We start from the raw sequence: 19,938 nt of genomic DNA on the forward strand, positions 1-19,938 counted from the left end.
GGACACTGTGGGGAGGGGGCATCAGGACAGGGGGGAGGCGCGGGTGAGTTTGAGGCGGATTAGGTGGAAGGGAGGTTCTGAGGGGGGAAGGAGTGCAAGAAGGGTCAGGGGAGAGGTGGCATGGGATGGCCGAAGGTGAAGGATGCAGAGGAGGAGGAGGAGAGTGGTGAGCTGTGGAGCAGGTCAGGCTATCTCAGATTATGTAAATGATGATTCTGTTTTGTGGTCCCTCCAGTTCTTTAATTTCAGCAGCTTGCTGGTCCTGTTTCTGTCTGCTGATCAGTAACCTTGCAACTACTTGTTCTTCAGGATGTTTTGGTTTATTTTTTTATGTTCAGTCTGGGGGGGTCTCCGTCAAGGGAAAGCGTGTGGCTGGATGTGCCAGTGCTTATCGGACCCCCGGATGTGTGTCCTAAGTGTTGAATAGTAGTGATGAGGACCAGTCAAAGATTGAGTATAAGAGAATCTGTGACAGTCTATGCTATAGTACCACATGCTTTGTCGTAGATTTTAACAAACTCTTGAATGCTGGCTTTACAATTGTTCTGCTAATGAGTGAGTCACTTCATTTGCTTTTGGGTACAGATTGTACTCCAGGAAGTTCAGATTTAAAATGTAACCCATTGAAAGGTGATACATGGGAGTGCATTCTGGCAAAGTATCAGATATTTGGAGGCAGTTGTAGTGAGTGCATAAGTTTTAAAGGAACAATATACTGAGCCATGGAGCCACCTCTTCTACAGTCTCGGGCTAAACTCTGGAATGTTCTATCAACAATTCCATGTCTCTCTGCTTCCCTTTTTTTTCTCGCTTATGGTATTCCTTTAAACCTGCATCTTTGATCAAGTTTTTAAAAAACTTATCTCTCCTAATAGCTGCTCGAGTGTCAATTTCTGTTTAACATAGTATGAAGATACTTGATAAAAAGAGCCAAAAATAACGAATAGCAATGTGAGGGATCCTAAGTTATTGTCAGTCATTGTTGTTGAGAAATTGCTGCTCGAGGGAGTGGTGGAACCCGATTCAATATCAGCATTCAGAAGGAATTGGGGTTCAAATTTCAGAGGAAAGATTATGAATGTGGAATTGATTAGATGGCTCTACAAATAACCAGTGCAGATTCGATGGGCCAAATGATCGCTTGCATGATAGCATGGCATGGCATTAGTCTACTCAGCACAACAGATCATTTGATCACCAGCTCACGTTGTGTTTATGTTCCACTCAAGCTGCCTCTCATCTGCCCTCCTCTAGATAGGCCATCATGATCGTCTGTTCCCTTCTCCTTCATAAGCCTGTGTAGTTTATTCTTTAAATACATCTGACCTATCTGCCTGGTTGTTTGTTCGCACAGTTGGCTGGATGGCTAGTTTGTGATGTAGACCAATGCCAACAGCATGGCTTAAATTCTCACACAGATCGCCATGAAGGTCTCACCATTTTAATCTTGCTCTTTGCCTGAGGTGTGGTGACCTTCAGCATCACCAATCATCTCTCTCTCTCTCTCTCTCTCTCTCTCATTCTGTCCTTCTCTGTCTCTCGAGAGGGTAAGTAGCGTATGGTCCTCTGGGACTATTTGTCTCAACCACTCTGTGTTTGCAAGTTTTCCATTCTTGCCACTCTTTGGATGAGAAAGTTTCCCCTGAATTCATGATTTGATTTCTTAGTAACTTGCAGACATGATCAACAGTCTTATTCTTTCCCACAGGAGAAAGTGCTCTTTATCCACTCTCCAAAACTGTGTATAATTTAAAAAACCTCTGTTAGTTCACCCTTTGGCTCTTTCTCAAGAAAAAAAAAGAGATACTCTGAATGCTGAAAATTTTGAAATAAAACACAGACCTTGTCAGGAATGACCTAAAACTAACTGGAACAGTAAGTACTGTGATTCCAAAAGCAAGTCGATAGTTGTGCAGTGAGTAACTTGCCTCCTAACTCTTGAAAGCCTGTTCACCGTCTGCTGCATGCTCAGGAAAAATGTGATGGAGTACCCTCCTCTTAGCTGGATTAGTGCAGCTCCGACAGCACTTGAAGTTCAACACTGCCCAGAATAAAGCAGACCATTTGTTTGGCATCTTAACCACCACCTTCCATGTTCAATCTCTCCAGTTCTGGCTTCCAGTAACAGCTATGTATACTGTCATATGGGGAGGTAATGACCTCATAATATTATCATCAGGCCATTATTCCAACGATCCAGGTTTGGATCCCACCATGCCATATGTTTGAATTCGAAACCAGTAAAAATCTGGAATTGAGAGTCTAATGACGACTAAGAAACACTTGTCGATTTGTCAGAAAAAAACCTATCTACTTGAGTATATCCTTCAGGGAAGGAAACTGCCATCTTTACCTGGTCTGACCTACCTGTTACTCCAGTAATGTGGTTAACTTTTAACTGCTATCTGGCCAATTAGGGATGGGCATTTAATGCTGGTCCAGCTAGTGAATCCCAAATCCCATTAATAAAGCAGCAAAATCTTCAAGACACAATGCAGCATTTCACCAAGGCTCCTTTGATAGCATCTTCCAAGTCTGCAGCCTGTGTCACCTAGATGGACATTGGCGGCAGAGCAATAGGGACACTGACAGATGCAAGTTCCCCTCCAAACCATATACCATCATGACTTGGAACTGTACAGCCATTCCTTGATATTGCTGTACTTGAACTGCCAGCCTACCATACAATAGTGGACCCTTTGTGTCGTGGATCTCTGCAGTTCGTGAAGGCAGTTCACCACTGTCTTCTCAAGGACAATTAGGCATGGGGCAGCCATTGATGCTGACAGCCCATGAACGAATAAGACAAAGTCTCAGGTGAGCGAATCAATATTTATGTTTTAAGTATTATGTAAAACTTCAGAACTGAAGAAAAGTGGAAATGATAGATTTAAGCTGTTGCAAAAGAGAACGGGAAGTTCAGAGCAGTTTAAGATAGAGATTAACTAACAAATATCAGAGAACAACCGTCAATCCCTTCCTGATGTATGTGCCCACAAACTTCTGGTATTGCATTTGCGAAAATTTGCTGCACATTCTCCAAATCCTCAATTCCGTTCTATAATTTGGTGACCAGGTCAGATGCAGTATGCTTAAGTCTCATCCAGTCACAGTTCAATCTAAGTTTGACATAGCTTTGTTACTTTTCAGTTTTACCTACACTTGAAATAAAGCCCAGTGCTTGGTTTGCGTTTTATAGCCTTGCTAACCTGTGCTGCAACTTTCAATGATTGGTGCATTTTTAATCATCTTCCTGACTCTGCATTCTCTTACCTTTATAAGTCTATTCTGGGGCACCACGTTGAAGGCCTTGAAAAGAATCCGGATGAATTCTACCTAGTGTGTTGCCTTCCCTCTGCCATTGCCTCAAGAAAATTAAATGATTGTGAAGCAAAATATCACTTTTGAAATGTACATCAAGATGTTTATTTCTATTGTCTCCTTCACTAAGACCTTGATTAGTTTTCTTGCGACTGATGTTCAGCTCACTGCTCTGGAGTACCCAAGATATGTTCCATCCTTCTCAAATATGGGGTTACATTAGTGATATCACCAGGTCCTCTGGTGATAGAGCTCTGTCTGACCAGTTATGAGTAGAAATGCCTTTGCTGTTTCTTCACAAGATTCTTTTGAAATATGCAGATGCGGTATTATCAGGGGTTTATCCTCAGAGTTTGTTCAGTTTATTCAATGTATTTTTATTTTGTGTTATTTCTGTTTCTCTACATTCATTGACTTATTTATTGGTCTAGTTCCCTAGAAAATATAAAATAATAATGTGCGTGGGATCCTCAGTTTTGTTTGGGACAGAGCTAGTTGCCATTGGTATGCATTAGTTTAACTTAGAATTAGAACAAAGGAAAATCTGCGAACTGTTGGGATAAGGGCCAAAAATGATGGAATCAGTAGCAACAGGAAGTGATGCTTCATAACGAACTTCTTGCTTATATACTCTCTGGTTTGTTTCTCTTTTTAAAAAAAAAACATATTCTGTTGCAGTGGTGGTGTGTATTAATCTTGGGGAGAAAGAGAGGGTTTGAATTTAAATAGTTCACTATGGCCAGTTAAGTACATTTGAAGTGTCAGCTCCATTGTCCGGGCAATGGCACTATGTGAATTGCCAATTCAAATAGATGAAGATCTGAAAGGGTAAATGCCCTCCTTTGTAGTTTGTGTTATGTAGGAAAATGCTGTAACTAGCTTGTGTACAACAAGATCCCTCAACAGTGATGTAACGATGACCAGTAAGTCTTGTGTCATTTTTACAGAGAAGTTGATTTGACTGTGCTAAATGTTGTCCAGGCCACTGGGGAGAACTGACATGCTCCTGAAGTCATTATGTAGGATTTTTAGGTTTATCAGAGAGCACAGATGATGTAACAATTAGTGCAGTGCACACCCTGTACTGCCATTGAGTGTGGCATTATGGAACTCTATTTCTGCAGTGAAATTTGAGCACCAACCCTTTGGCACCTTATATATTACAAGTTTGGCTTTATATTAATAAAAACAATTGGTTTGAATTGGGACATTTCTTAGTATTGGTGGTTCCTAATCCAGAGAATTGTTGAGTGTTGATCTTGTTCTTGCATCCTTTGGTTGAGGTGAGTAGCATCAATATATTTAACATGAAGTTGGATGAGCATAAAATAAATCAAAGGATGAGATGACAATAGGTGATCTCAAAGCCCAGTGTGCAGAGTTTGGGGGCAAGTGGCCTATCTCTGTGTTGTAGACCAACTATGGTGCCAACTGAAATTGAGTAATTTCGTCATAACATAAAGGAAAGCTTGTATTTTAATTAAAGTCGAACCTTATGCTCCTTCCACAACCCAGTAAGTATATTTTCTTCAGTTGTTAATTCTCCTCCTGTGTGGGGCATTATCAAAAACCACCTGTAAGTTGAAGTACACCTCATCTACTGGGTCAGAAGTAGCATCCTAACCTTAATGGGACTTCCCATTCATAAATTCACATTCACTCAGTCCAATCTTGAAGATAGGAGAAAAGTACCTAATTAGTTTTTCTGCCATTTCCTGTTTTACACCACAAATTCTCGAGACCTCAACTTCAATGGCCCACACTTATCCTTGCTAATCATTTTCTGTTATATATCAACAGAAGCTTTTACAGATCATCTTTATGTTCCTCATTAGGTTGCATTCATCTTCTGTTTTTCCAATTTATCAGATTCTTGTCTGTTGTTAAATTATACAATCCTCAGGCTTACCATTACATTAAGTAATGCAGAATATCAACTTTCCTTTTGCCATTTGTGCCTGAGAAGAATGTGTATATGTTATAGCTCTTGCTGTGTTTCCTTAAATGCTAACTATTGTGTCTGCCATCAAATATTCCAGTGTCTTTTCCCAATCTGCCACAGCCAGCTCACTCCTTGCGCCCTTATACCTTTGCTCAAATTAATGACCCTAATTTCACTATGAACTCTGTCACATTGAACCTTCATACAAATTCGATATAAAGGCTCCCTTAAAGTAAGATTTGGCTCCTCAAGGTACTATTCCAAAAATCTACTTCATTCTCAGTCCAGCAATTCATCCTTCAAAGCATTAGTGCTGACTTGATTAACCCAATCTATATGCACATTGAGGATATCCATTAATACTGTTTTGCTCACATTATATGCCTCTCTAATCTCTTAATTTATAACGTGCCCAACATTATAGTATGCAAATTTTTGCTTTACCTTGCTGTTTCTTAGCTTCACCCAAACTGATTCGATATCTCAAACATCAGTCAAGGTCCTCTCTTTCTTATGTACGATGTCATCTTTTAATAGGGGAACTGCACCACTTCCTTTGTCTTTTTCTCTGTCTCTCTGAGTGTAGGATATCCTTAGATATTTATTTCAGTGTTGCTCACCCTGAAGCCATATCTTTGTAATGACAATTAAATCCTATCCATTTACCTCAATTTGTGCATTCAATTCATCAACCTATTTACAAACACCGTGGGCGTTCAGAGAGAGGGCTTTTCATTCAGCCATTTTAATACTACTCTCCATTTTGACCCCACAACTGAATCTATTTTTGCTTAGAACAATTTAAGTTCCTTTTGCTAGTTTTGCTTCTGTTGAAACCAAGCTCTCTGTTTGGTTCAATCCCGCTACCAATCTAGTTTAAACCACACGCACACAGATACACGCACACAGACACACGTCTCTGCAAGGAACGTAATCTTATGCCTGGCAAAATGTGCTCCACCTGCCCCAGCACCGGTCCCAACTTTGCAGAAATCGAGTGCCCTGCCCACTATAACAGTTTGCCAAACACATGCACAATCCCTCTCTTCTCCTGTTTCCATGCTCACTAGAATGTGAAGCTGTGAGAATTCCTGAAATGTCTGTTTCTCAGTATATTTCCTAGCTCCATGAAATCTGTTTTCAGGACCTCATTCCCCCTTCCTATCTGAGTCATCAGTGCCTACATGAACAAAACCTCTGGCTGATTAGATTAGATTCCCTACAGTGTGGCCCAGCGAGTCCACACTGACCCTCCGAGTGACCCACCCAGACCCATTTCCCTCTGACTAATGGATTTTCACTATGGGCAATTTAGCATGGCCAATTCACCTGACCTGCATATCTTTGGACTGTGGGAGGAAACCAGAGCACCAGGAGGAAACCCATACAGACACTGGGAGAATGTGCAAACTCCACACAGTCAGTCGTCCAAGGCTGGAATCGAACCTGGGACCCTGGTGCTGTGAGGCAGCAATGCTAGCCACTGAGTCACCTTGCTACCTCCCACCTGAAAAATGTTCTGATATCAGGGAGAACTCTTCAGAAGATTGGCTGTGGGAACTCTTGCGTCCACCTGAGAGGGATTCCATTTAATTTTGCATCCAAACCATGTGGCATCCCTTCAATACGGTTTTGGATTTTCTGCTCAAATCTCTGGACTAGAATTTGAAGATGCAATTGGGAACTGCACCACTTCCTTTGTCTATTCACTAAGACTAAAACACTACATACCATTGTTAAGCAATACTTAGCATTGAGCTTCTGTTGTAATTTTATGGCAACACAGGTATTTCATTTGTCAGACAAGTTAAACTCGTCTGTCTGCTATATAATTGCTAATGCTTTTGTCAGTTAATAAATGATTCAATGCAGTGAACTGAACCATATGACTGTGTTCAGACAATGGTGCAATCTATATCCCATCATACATCAACCTTCCCCCCCCTCCACCCCCCCAAAACCTAGTTAGTTATCATTTAATTTGGATTTGGTTTGGAAATTCATTTTTAATTTATTCATTCATGTGTCACTGGTTAGTTGTTGTCCATTCTTAATTGCTCTGGAGACAGTGATGGTGCATTGTCTTAAGCTGTCACAGTCCATGTTGTATAGGTCCAGTAGTGGAGAGATTCGATGTTAAAATTCATAGATAGGGTACTATGCAAGCTGGCTGCTTTGTCAAGTAATGATGTCAAACAGCTGCACTGTTTGTTGCATTATCCAAGCAAGTGGCAACTCCTCCATCATGCTCCTGTGTCTTGCAAGTCATGAATGGGTTTTGGGGAGTCAGGAGGTGACATCTTTTTCTTGCATTCTTGTCTTTATTATGTCTGTTTCAGTCTGCAGATTTATTTTAGCAACTTGTGATCTGAGCTACTAGAGAAAGCTGATACTTGGTTGACCGTTTTCAAGAATCAATATTTAATTTGAAAAATGTGGCCATATCACGGCATTGAAGAATCATTTCTTTTGGTGAATGTGTTTTAAATATAGGCCTCAGTATTGCGAGAGCTTTCCTAAACCTCAGCAATATTGCACAAAGCATAAAGTAGTACCAGCCTCCCAATTAATATAAAAGCGCCACATAAGCAATCTGCCAGCTTCCTATAGGAATTGGGGGAATTTTAAGAGACATGCCTGCTGTAGGTTTTTTCACCTACACTATCAGAAATGTGGGTCATTCGCATTTGACAGAGTGAGATGATTTTGTCTGCACAAATAAAGCTGTTCTGCAGGGAGTGTGGATGTGATGGAAAGTTTCCATCAGTGTGTCTCTTGTCCCTTCCAACAATCTTCTATTTAATTGAGTTTCACTGACTTAATTTGATTTGTGGCTGGCAATGTTCGACAAACATGAACACTCAGGTGCTTTGTCCAGAATTTTTTTTTAAACTAACCTCGATTGTGCTGTTTGTGCAGACTTGCTTTTATGGTAAAAATCTAATGGACAAAAGAACACATGCCACTTTCTCTTTTCACTGTCTACACCCTGCATATTAAGAGCACAATACCTTGGGTGAAAGTCCGATATAATTGCCTGTCTGTGCTTTTTTTTTTAAATGCGCCCTGGCCTGATTACTGTGGAGCCTTACACCACTGCAGTATATTCTCAGCACCATGATCTGCTGATTGCCTGTTCTGTGGGGTTGCCTGAGCCTCCTTTCTGCTACACACCCCCATACCTTCAGTTTTCTCTTTTGCTGGTGCTTATATGGAAGTTTTAGACTAGCTTGGCTGGAGAGGGTGAGGAGAGGAAGAGATTCAATGCAAGTTCGGGGAATACAGCAGACGATTTGAGGGCACAGGTAGACAGCTTGTAGTGTACAAGCTGGAAGAAAATCCTTCTTATGGGATAATGGTTCTGAGCACAGCTATGATGAAAATGTGGCTTGAGTAATGAGTAGCAATAGCATTGCAATGTTTCTGGCTAGACTGTCTGCATTAATGATCGAAATGAGGATAAAAAGAATAAAAGAACCACAATTTTTGTTAAAGAAACAGTCCCACCTGTGGGAAGGGACGTAATGCTAAAGGAACATCGTATGAGTTTACATGGCATAAAGCGAACAGCAGATCACATTGCCAGGAATATACTACCCAGCTTTAAATAGTGAGAGGAGCTAGAAAAACAACAGGAGAGTGATTTTAGCTAGCACATTGCAAACTGAACAAGAAATGGTAGTTCTGGGCTTGGTTCTGGAGAATGAAGCTGGACAGGTAGGTGGGGTTAAGAGGAAAGATTGAATAAGTTGATGTTTTTTTCTTTAGAAAATGGGAGATTTCATTGAGGTGTACAAAATAAATAGACTGGAGTGCTAATGACACAGTGGATAGCATCGCTGTCTCTGAACCTAAGCTCCTGGTTCAAGTCCTGCTCGAGGACTTGATGGCCAAGGCTGGTGCATTAAAATCGTGAGCGATCAACCTGTAAATTCTTCCAATACACTCAATGCCAGGCTATAAGAATGGGAAAGTTTCTTTATCAGTCATACTGCAGGAGGCAATGGCAAACCACTGTGGTGCCCTGCCAAGCATAATCATTGTCAATATAAGATGGAAGTCTACAGTTGCCAACACCTCTTAGGTGATTATACTCAGAGAGGGAGATAGTAGATAGGAAGATGTGTTTGTGTCGAGTTCTGTTAGCAGGCTTTAGATTTAGAATAGCTAGATGAAAAGTTAGATGGAGTTGAAATTCTTTCTCCCCTGATTAGATTAGATTACTTACAGTGTGGAAACAGGCCCTTCGGCCCAACAAGTCCACACCGCCCCGCCGAAGCGCAACCCACCCATACCCCTACATTTACTCCTTACCTAACACTACGGGCAATTTAGCATGGCCAATTCACCTGACTTGCACATCTTTGGACTGTGGGAGGAAACCGGAGCACCCGGAGGAAACCCACGCAGACACAGGGAGAACGTGCAAACTCCACACAGTCAGCCGCCTGAGGCGGGAATTGAATCCGGGTCTCTGGCGCTGTGAGGCAGCAGCGCTAACCACTGTGCCACCGTGCCGCCCACTAAGAGAGATGAAGTTCAGAACTCATTGACTGAAAGAGTGAAAAGAATAAATACCTTCCACCTCATACCTTCTTATTAGACTACTTTTAGAATAGTGACGTCTTTGCCCTAATTGCTTGTTGAATGGGAGGTAAATAATGGCCAGGAAAAGCTAGCATGCACCTCTTAACAGTTTGTGAGAGATCAGCTGTGCCCACTTTGAGAGAATAGCCAAGTCTTTTGGCTGATTGCTTCATGTGCAAGACCAAAGGTCAGTGTTTGCAAAATAAACATATACTGAACAGTTTCCTGTCATTGTTAAATCAACCATGGGACACAGATGCTTTCACTAAATAAACTGCAGTGTGCAAACTGAACCCTCTTGCTGCATCATGGAATTTGACAGGAGTGGCGAAATGCAACTGGGGACTGCTGCATGCGGTGTTGATTAATTTGTCAGTGGGTTTTGCAGTAAAGTGAAACCTACTTTTCTATAAGGCACAAGAACACTTCCTATTCCTTCAGTATCCTAACTTGATTTCCCACAAGAATCGAGGTTGCACCTGTTAGTTTCAATGAGTTTAACCCTCTGTAGGGTTTAGCAGTTTTCCATTTAGAATTAACTGCTTGAGGCATGACTTGTTAATTGTGCCTTCACCACCCTATATGGGAATCAGCTGCGTTGAAACAGAAAAACAGATCTCTGCTTCCCTGTAGCTCTTGATAATCTCCAAATTTAATCACTTGACTATGACCAACCAGTTTTTCAGCTGCCTTGGGAATACGCTCCTGAATTTCCTCCCTAAATTTCTATATCTCTTCTTTACCCAAGGCAATCTTCTTTTAAAAATCTTTGACCAAGCTTTGACAAGTAATAATCTCCTCAGGTGCCTGGGTGTCATGTTTTATTTGATTATTGCTTTTGTAGAGTGCATGAAGGTGCTATATAAATTCAGTGTTTATAGGAGCACTTGTGACATGGTCCAGATATAATGGGATATCACCAAAACCTTTCTACTGGGGTCTAAACTTTTGCAACTGAATAAAGGTCCTGTCCTGGTTGAAATTTTACCATTTTGTCTGTTTAAAATATTCACATTTAAACATAGAACCTCTAAACCTCATTGTTGATTTTGGAACCACAGAGTTGAAAATGTTGGCTGTTATTTATCGACTGTGCAGCGATGAGTGTTAGAAGTTGTCTGTTTCCTGTGTGCTGTCACAGATCAGTAGGTCCTACATTCACACTTGCCTTGTGAAGTCAGACAGCTGGATTTTGCTAAGGGCTGGGTGAACGTGGAGCCCAGGCATTTTATTACAAATAAGTGTGAAAACTTAAGAAATGTTCAAAGAATTGAAAGGCAGTATTCGAAGGCTTATTGCAAGTTACTTTATAAGAACTTGGACATTTCAGTCAAGAAATAACTTTCATAACCTCCAAGATCTAAGGCACCTCTCAGTCAATTAAGTACTTTTAAAATGCAGTCACTATAGTATGTTTTGAGGGCAATTGAGGATAAGCCATCATCAACAATGAGAAGAATGAGAAGAAAAAGACTCAACTCATTTTTATAGTTTTTTTTTTCAGACTTATGATTTTGTTTTCTGTTGAGGAAGAGTATTAAGAGTTTAGATACAGATCAACCTTGATCTAATTGAGTTGCGGAAAAAAAATCAAGAAGCTATTCACCATTGTCCTGATCCTATTCCTTTTTTTACTTATGATCAACAAATCTATCTGTTTTGTCAATTTCAATTGGTTTAGCATCCATGAATTTTAGGTGAGAGTTTCATGTTTTCCTTATCCCAGGCCAGAAGTGATTGCTTCTGAGGGCAAAGAGAGGACTGAGAGGGATCCAAGCTCCAGGAATTGTTAGATGCTGGAAACGAATGAAATCGAGAGAGATGGAGCAGCAGTGGGAAAGTGGAGTTGAACAAGATCAGATCAGCCATGGTTTTGTTAAATGGACCAAGCTTGATGAGCTAAACAATCTACTCTTTTTTTTTTGTCATCTTCTTAGGAAGTATGATTAGACAAAAATGGACATGCAAGCACAAGGGTTAGATACTAGAGCTGACTGCAAGCATTATCTAGGAATTGGGTTTTGATGGCCAACTTGGAGAATATGTAGTTTTGGGAGTAAATTACAAAGTGATCCATGCAGCTGAAGACAGTCTCATGGTGGGTCAATGGAGAGGAGGGTGTACACCAGCAGTCAGAATCCATGGTTTGCAGTGCCCGTGGAAGTTAGACATAAAAACAGAATGCAAAATGATGAAGTGTGTCAAAACACAAAGGTGATCATTTGAAACTTGATGCCATATATTCTTTTATTTCTGAGATGTAGATGTCTCCAGCAAGGCTCACATTACAAAATGGTGTATTCTTACTAGTAGAGTGCATAATCTTTCGCTTTGCTGCATTGTATTGTCGTCCCATTTCCCCCCTCAGTCAGAGAAAAACACTGAGACACAGTATAGTTTTACCTCCTTCATCTTTATTCCAGGCTCTGGAGGGAGAGAGAACGATTGCCCATGTGCGCAAGGACATGGGTTCCCGGTCTTCTCTGGAACAGCAGTTTCTCAATGAACTATATAGTCATTTTACAGGGAGGAGCATCCAGATAAGGCAATGTACATATTAATTAGGTGACCGTTACAATCAACGAGTATCAATAGCAGAGGCCAAGCCCTTTACTGTTATACAATGAATACAATGAACCCTGTTAACTGGATTCATACAATGGATACTTTCCCCTTGTTAACTGACCTTGCATACTGAATGCTTCCAATATTGTTCAATGGCTGTACATAATGACTGCTTTTCCACCTTGTTAACCCATTCCCCTTGCCAGCAGCAACCCATTGTTAACTGAAAGTTCGTATCTCATCTGAGTCATGCTCAGCTGATCCTCTTGTTTCACAAAACTGAGAACTTAACTTTCCCTACCTGTTTATACCCTATACACGTTCTCATATTCCATCTACCACTTCTTTGCCCACTCACCTAGCATATCCAATCCTTTTGCAGCCCCCCCACTTACATGATCTGTCCCTTCAACTATCTTTGTGTCATCTGCAAATGTGGCAGCAATGCCCTCTGTTCCTTTGTCCAGATTGTTTATGTATAACATGAATAGTTACAACCCCAATTCTGACCCCTGCAGAACTCCACTAGTCATTGGTTGTCATCCTGGAAAAGACGTTGAAACTTTATTGCTGGAACAGCACAGCAGGTCAGGCAGCATCCAGGGAACAGGAGATTCGACGTTTCGGGCACAGGCCCTTCTTCAGGGGCCTGAAGAAGGGCCTGTGCCCGAAACGTCGAATCTCCTGTTCCCTGGATGCTGCCTGACCTGCTGTGCTGTTCCAGCAATAAAGTTTCAACTTTGATCTCCAGCATCTGCAGACCTCACTTTCTCCATCCTGGAAAAGACACCTTTCTCCCTACTCTTTGCCTTCTGCCAGTCAGCCAGTCCCCTATCCATGCCAATGCATTGCCCCTAACACCTTGGTCTTGTCCTATTTCACAGCCTCTTGTGCAGCATCTTGTCAGAGGCTTTCTGGAAATCCAAATTGATCATGTCCACTGGTCGTCCTTTGTCTAACTTGCTCATTACTTCCTCAAAGATTTCAAACACATTTGTCAGGCATGGCCTCCCTCGATGAGACTGTGCTGCCTCTGCCCTATTTTACCATGTACTTCCAAGAGTCCACATTCTCATCCTTAATAATGGACTTTAAAATCTTAAAAAGGACCAAGGTCAGGCTAACCGGCCTACAGTTTCCTGTCTTCTGCCACCCTCCCTCTTAAACAGTATTGCATTAGCCATTTTCCCGCTCTCTGGGAACCTCCGTGATTCTAGTGATTCCTGAAAGATCACCATCATTAGCTCAACAATCTCCTCTGCTATCTTTTTCAGAACTCTAGGGTGTAGTCCATGTGGTGTTTTCTCCATTTTCACTCCTTTCAGCTTCCCTAGCACCTTCTCCTTAGTGATGGCACTGCACCCACTTATGCCTTCTGATTCTCTTGAAGTTCTGGTATGCTGTTGGTGTCTTCCACTGAAGCACCTATTCACTTCCTCAGCCATTTCTTTGTTCCCCATTACTACTACACCTGCCTCACTTTCCAGCAGTCCAGTGTCCACTCAAAATGGCACAACATTCATTAAATAATGATAAATGGTGAAATCTTGATGCACAAAGTGTTTTCCTTGTCCACCAGTCACTGCAGCAAGCAATTAGAAATTGCTTGGTGTAGGGAGAAAATGCAAATATGGTGGGCTGTGATTACGTTAAATGGTGGAGCTGTATTGTTCAGCCAAATGACTCACTCCTGCTCATAAACTCCTTTCCGTTGATGAGACACTCACCTCAAAATGCTGATACTTTCTTCCTGCGATGCTGCCAGACTGTTGAGTTCATCCAGCAATTTCTATTTTTATTTCAGATATCCAGTGTCCGCAGTTCTTTTAATATTTTTCTGATGTTTTGAGTTGTAGGCAAGAACATAAATTAAACACTTCTGGAAAGAAAATCTTGCTTTTCCATAATACACCTCACAACTACTGCACATCCCAAAACATTAAAAAAAACATTAAAATGTCTTTGAAACATTACTTGCAATTCAAGATTGGCAATTACAGTTGTGATGCTAGGAAACCCTGTCATCTCAACACTATGGAATCAAAGCTGGCTTAGGGAGAGACAAAATGGTATTCCTATTGTAAAACTGGTTGAGATGTATTTCAGAACTAACTGGAATAGCACTTAGATAGTCTTGAATAACGCCATCGCTCCAGAATTTCCCTGCATTCAGTTCCCTTGGCTATTAGCAGTTGGTAACATTGGACTGTGGCCAAATCTTGGCGTTTAATGGAGACACAACCAGGGCTTGCGCCAAAAAACATCAAGGCAGCTCTATTTGTTTTTGACAGGTATGTGGATATTAAAAGCAGCAGTCTCACAGATTTACGTTTGGAAAACAAACATTAAAAATGTGAAGTAAAAACTGGAAAAATGCAGATGCTGTAACTTGGAAGCAAAAACAGAAACAGTTAGTCTATTTAATCTGTCCTGATAGTATAACTCCTTCATGCTAGCAATGTAATTAGTAAACCTTTGCTGCACTCCCTCAATAGCTTGACTGGTGCCTTTATCCATTAGTGTATTGGAATGAAGGGTGATCTTATTGAAGCATACAAGATCATGAGGGGTCTTAACAGGGTGACAGTTCTGAGGAAGGGTCACACTGTTTCTCTCCACAGATTCTACCAGATCTGCAGAGCTTTTCCAGCAATTTCTTGTTTTGTCATTAAAAATGTTCTTGTTAAGGAGCAGGAAATACTGCTGTTCAGAAGCTTTTGGAAAATATCAGCAATCTCCTGAGCACTGTCATGAGAACTTTACTTGAACAGCTCCTTTCAGCATATGCAAAGCTTTTCACAGCCAGTGTAGCACTTTTGAAATGCAGTTGTGGTTATTCATTTGAGACACATACAGCAGCTAATTTGGGTGCAGTAAACCCCAACAAACTTCAATGTGATTTATTTTTGTGTAGTGTAACCATTATCCTTAGGACACCAGCAAAAACTCTGCTCCTGATTTGAAATAATGGCAGTGGGATCTTCTGTGACCAGCCTCTGGACCTGATAAGACCTCAATTTTAACATGTTATCCTGAAGATGACGCTTCTGGCCTGTCATGCATTCCCTCAGTACAGTTTTGACCATGTCATCTTGGGTTATTTGCAGAAGTCTCTGGCTGAGGCTCGAACACAACTTTCTGATGCAGTGATAACAATGCTGCTGAGTTATGACTGACAATAAAACTGATGTTAGAGAATCATGGCATCCTAACAAGGGTTCCCTTCAATGTCTGTCTATTTCTCATTCATGTACGCTCACAACCATTCACACAGGAAATGTTTGTGTCTACCATTACAATAGTATGACTTGCATCATTGATTTGAATTCTATTAATATCTGTGGTTTACTTCCTACTCTGGGCTTTTTACAAACTGCGCAGTTAGAAACGTGGCTATCTGCTATTGGAGATAGATACTGGAGCTGAGTGAGAATTGAAGTGACTTACCGTTTGCTTCTGGGGAAGACATGTTACCTGACAGAAATTCAAATAGACTGCAAAACATTTTCATAACACTGATCATTCTGAATAACAAGCTTCTGCAAAGTGGTAGTTGGCAGCATAAGAATTCTTTGCTCTATGCAGTTTTTGAACAGTATCGATGCTAGCTTCCATACACACACACATTTGGAATAAGCTGTTTAACCCCCTCTAACTTTCTGCCATTTGATAACACCATGGCTGATCAGATTGTGACCTCAACCCTATTATTCTGTTTGCCTCCTTTACTCTTTGACTTCCCTGTCAATCAACCATCTATTTAACTCTGCCTTAAAAATATTCTGCGAAACCTGTCTGCCCTACTCTATGTGGAAGAAAATTCCACAGACTAACCACCCTCCAGAACTTAAGTGTCATCCTCCACCTTAAATGGGAGTCCTATTATTTTTAAATAGTGTTGACCTAGTTCTGGTTTCTCCCATAGGGAAAACATCCTGTCAGCATCCACCCTGTTAAGACCCCTCATGATCTTGTATGCTTCCAATGGATACAGGCCCCAATCAAGCCTTTGAGGGAGTGCAGCAAAGGTTTACCAAATAAATTGCTAGCATGAAGGAATTATGCAAGGAGGACAGATTAAATTGACGAACTGTTCTTTGTCTGGATTTTAGAAAGGAGAGAGTAGGAATGAAGGGGTCTTTTTCAGGATAACAGCTGGGGGCTACTGGAATTCCGGGATAGTGTTGGGGCCACAGCTATTCGTATTGTACATTAACAATCTGGAGGAAGAAATGAGAGCATTAGTGCTAAGTTTGCAGGTGACACAAAGGTAGGTGGAGAGACAGGTATTGTTTAGGATGCAGGAGATGGCAGCAAGATTTGGGCATTCTAAGTGAGTGGACAAAGAAGTGGCAGATGGAATACTATGTGGGAACGCGTGAGATCATGCATTTTGGTCGGAAGAGTAGAGGTGTAAACTATTTTCAAAATGGAAGAACAGTTTCAGTAATCTGAAGCACAAATGGACTTGGGAGTTCAGGATCCTCCTTCGGTTAACATTCAGCTTCAGTTGGCAGTTAGGAAGACATATGCAATGTTAGCATTCATTTCAAGAGGGCTAATGTGCAAAGGCAGGTATGTACTGCTGAGGCTGTATAAGGCTCTGGTCAGACCGCAGTTGCAATCTTGTAGTTTTGGGCCCCAATATGTAGGAAAGATGTGCTGGTGATGGAGAGGGTCCAGAGGAGGTTCCGGGGATGAAGAGTTTATCCTGGATTGAGCGGGTATGGTGAAGATGTGTTTCCACTAGTAGGAGAGACTCGGGCCCAAAGGCTCAACCTTTGTGCAAAGGGACAGACTCTTTAGAACTGAGCTGAGGATGAATTTCTTCAGCCAGAGAGTGGTTAATCTGTGGAACTCATATTACTTTTGATTCCTGAAGAAGGGCCTGTGCCCGAAACGTCGAATCTCCTGTTCCCTGGATGCTGCCTGACCTGCTGTGCTGTTCCAGCAATAAAGTTTCAACTTTGATCTCCAGCATCTGCAGACCTCACTTTCTCCTTTCAACTCATATTACTGCAAGGCTGTGGAGGCCAAATCATTGAATGTATTGAAGACAACAATCGCTAAGTTCTTGATTCGTAAGGGGATCAAGGGTTACAGTGAGAAGGCAGGAGAATAAGGTTGAGAAACCTCAGCCAGGATTGAATGGCAGAGCAGACCCGATGGGCTGAATGACATAGTTCTGCTCCTGTGTCTTACGATCTAAGTGGTCTCGTTCATACATGCTGCATTATTACAGGGCTTGGCAGGGTAGATGGAGGAACGACATTCCCCTGGTGAAGTCTCCAAAGCCACAGTGCACTGTCCCAGAATTGAATTTATTGTCACATGTGCCGAGGCACAGTGAAAAGCTTTGTCTTGCGAGCAATATAGACAGATCACATAGTTAAATAGCATAGATCAGTAAATAGTTGGTAAGCAGCGGCAAAAACAAAAGAAAACAGGTACAGGCGAATGCTATGAGTCAGTGATTCCATTCAGTATTCTAACAAACAGTATGGTAGAAACTGTTTTGAAACTGGTTGGTGCATATGTTCAGGCTCTGTACCTTCTCCTTGATGGGAGGGGTTGTTGAAAAACAATTCCAGAGTGGGATGGATCTTTGTGAAGCTTGTGGCCTTTCCTTGACAGCGGGCTTGGTAGATGGATTCTATAGATGGGACGTTGGCTTTTTTGATTGTCCGGGCCGAGTTCACCACTCTCTGTAACCTTCTCCGATCTTGAATGGTACTGTTAACATACCAGGTACTAATACATCCAGGCAGAATGCTCTCGATGGCGTACCTATAAAGGTTGGCAAGGGTATTTGCTGGAGAAAGTGAGGTCTGCAGATGCTGGAGATCAGAGCTGAAAATGTGTTGCTGGAAAAGTGCAGCAGGTCAGGCAGCATCCAGGGAACAGGAGAATCGACGTTTCGGGCATAAGCCCTTCTTCAGGGTATTTGCTGTCATGCCAAATCTTCGCAGGTGCCTGAGGAAGAAGAGACTTTGGGCCTTTGTAACCAGTGTGTCCACATGAACAGTCCAAGAAAGCTTGTTGGTGATGATCACTCCTAAGAGCTTGACACACTCTACTCGTTCCACCACTATGCTTTTAATGTGTAGGGGGGCATGAGTAACATCCCACTGAAAGTCAATAATGAGTTCCTTGGTTTTGCCGGCATTGAGAGTTTGGTTGTTCTCAGTGCACCATTTTTCCAGATCTTTCACCTCCTGCCTGTAGTCTGTTTTGTCGACATCTGAGATTCAACAGACTATAGTCTGTCATCAGCGAACTTGTAAATGGCATTAGTCTGGTATTTGGCAATGCAGTTATGGGTATACAGTGAGTATAGTAGAGGGCTGAGTAAGCACCCCTTGGGGGCTCCAGTGTTGAGTGTTAATGATGATGAAATATTGTCTCCTGTCTTCACTGATTGAGGCCTGTGGGTCAGGAAACTGAGGATCCAGTTGCAGAGAGTGGGACTTAATCCGAGATCACTAAGTTCAGTAATCGGTCTCAAGGGGATAGTGGTGTTGAATGCTAAACTGTAGTAAATGAGTAGGATTCTTATATGGCTGTTCTGTGTCAACATTGAAGGACAAGTGATATGACATCTGACGTGGATCTGTTGGTCCGATAAACAAATTGGAGTGGGTCAAGAGTAGTTGGGAATGCCATGACCAGCCTTTCAAAGCACTTCATGACGACCGAAGTTAGGGCCACTGCACAGTAGTCATTGAGACATGCTGCACGAGCCTTCTTCGGCACAGGGATAATGGCCCTCTTGAAACATGCAGGGACAGTCGCCTGCTGCAAGGAGAGGTTGAAGATATCTGAGAAGACCTCTACCAGTTGATTTGCTCATGCTCTGAGTGCACGGCCTGGTACTCCATCTGGTCCCCTTGCTTTCCTTGGATTCACATGAAGGAAAACCGATCTGACTTCTGGTGCAGTGACTGTTGGGATAGGTTCCTCAGGGCTTGTCGCAAGAGGTGTTACCTCTCCGCCAAAATTCTGCTCAAAGTGAGCAAGGCAGGCGTTGAGACAGTCTGGGAGAGATGTGTCATAATTTGCTATCTTGCACTGTCTTTTTTTTAGAACCTGTGATGTTATTCAGTCCTTGCCATAGTTGTTGGGTGTCTGTCTGGGTCTCTAGTTTGGATTGGTATTGGTCCTTGGCTGTCTTAATGGCTCTGCGAAGGTCAAACTTGGATTACTTATATTTGAGTAGGTCTCCTGATCTGAAGGCCTCACTCCTGGATTTTAGCAGGTTGTATGTGTCCTGAATCATCCAGGGTTTCTGTTGGGGAACATCCAGATTGACTTCCTCGGATAAATTCTGTGATGGTGATGGCATACTTGTCCAAGGTACCCTGCGGACTATTTGAACGTGGCCCAATCAGCCTCCTCCGACCAGCACTGGACCTGTATCCGCAAGGGGTCTCCTGCTTGAGCTTTTGCCTGTAAGCCAGGAGAAGAAACACTGCATTGTGATCCAAGTTCCCCAAATGAGGGGAAGACTGGCACTCGGTTGAAGA

General features: G+C 42.0%; 1 protein-coding gene across 1 annotated transcript in view; it reads left to right on the top strand.

Annotated features, from left to right (window-relative positions):
• The window catches only part of atf6b (activating transcription factor 6 beta), an 89,072-nt gene that overhangs the window by 396 nt on the left and 68,738 nt on the right, over window positions 1-19,938 (top strand). The window lies entirely within an intron of this gene.

Source organism: Chiloscyllium plagiosum, chromosome 37 (assembly GCF_004010195.1).
Source record: "Chiloscyllium plagiosum isolate BGI_BamShark_2017 chromosome 37, ASM401019v2, whole genome shotgun sequence".
NCBI classification, from domain to species: Eukaryota; Metazoa; Chordata; class Chondrichthyes; order Orectolobiformes; family Hemiscylliidae; genus Chiloscyllium; species Chiloscyllium plagiosum.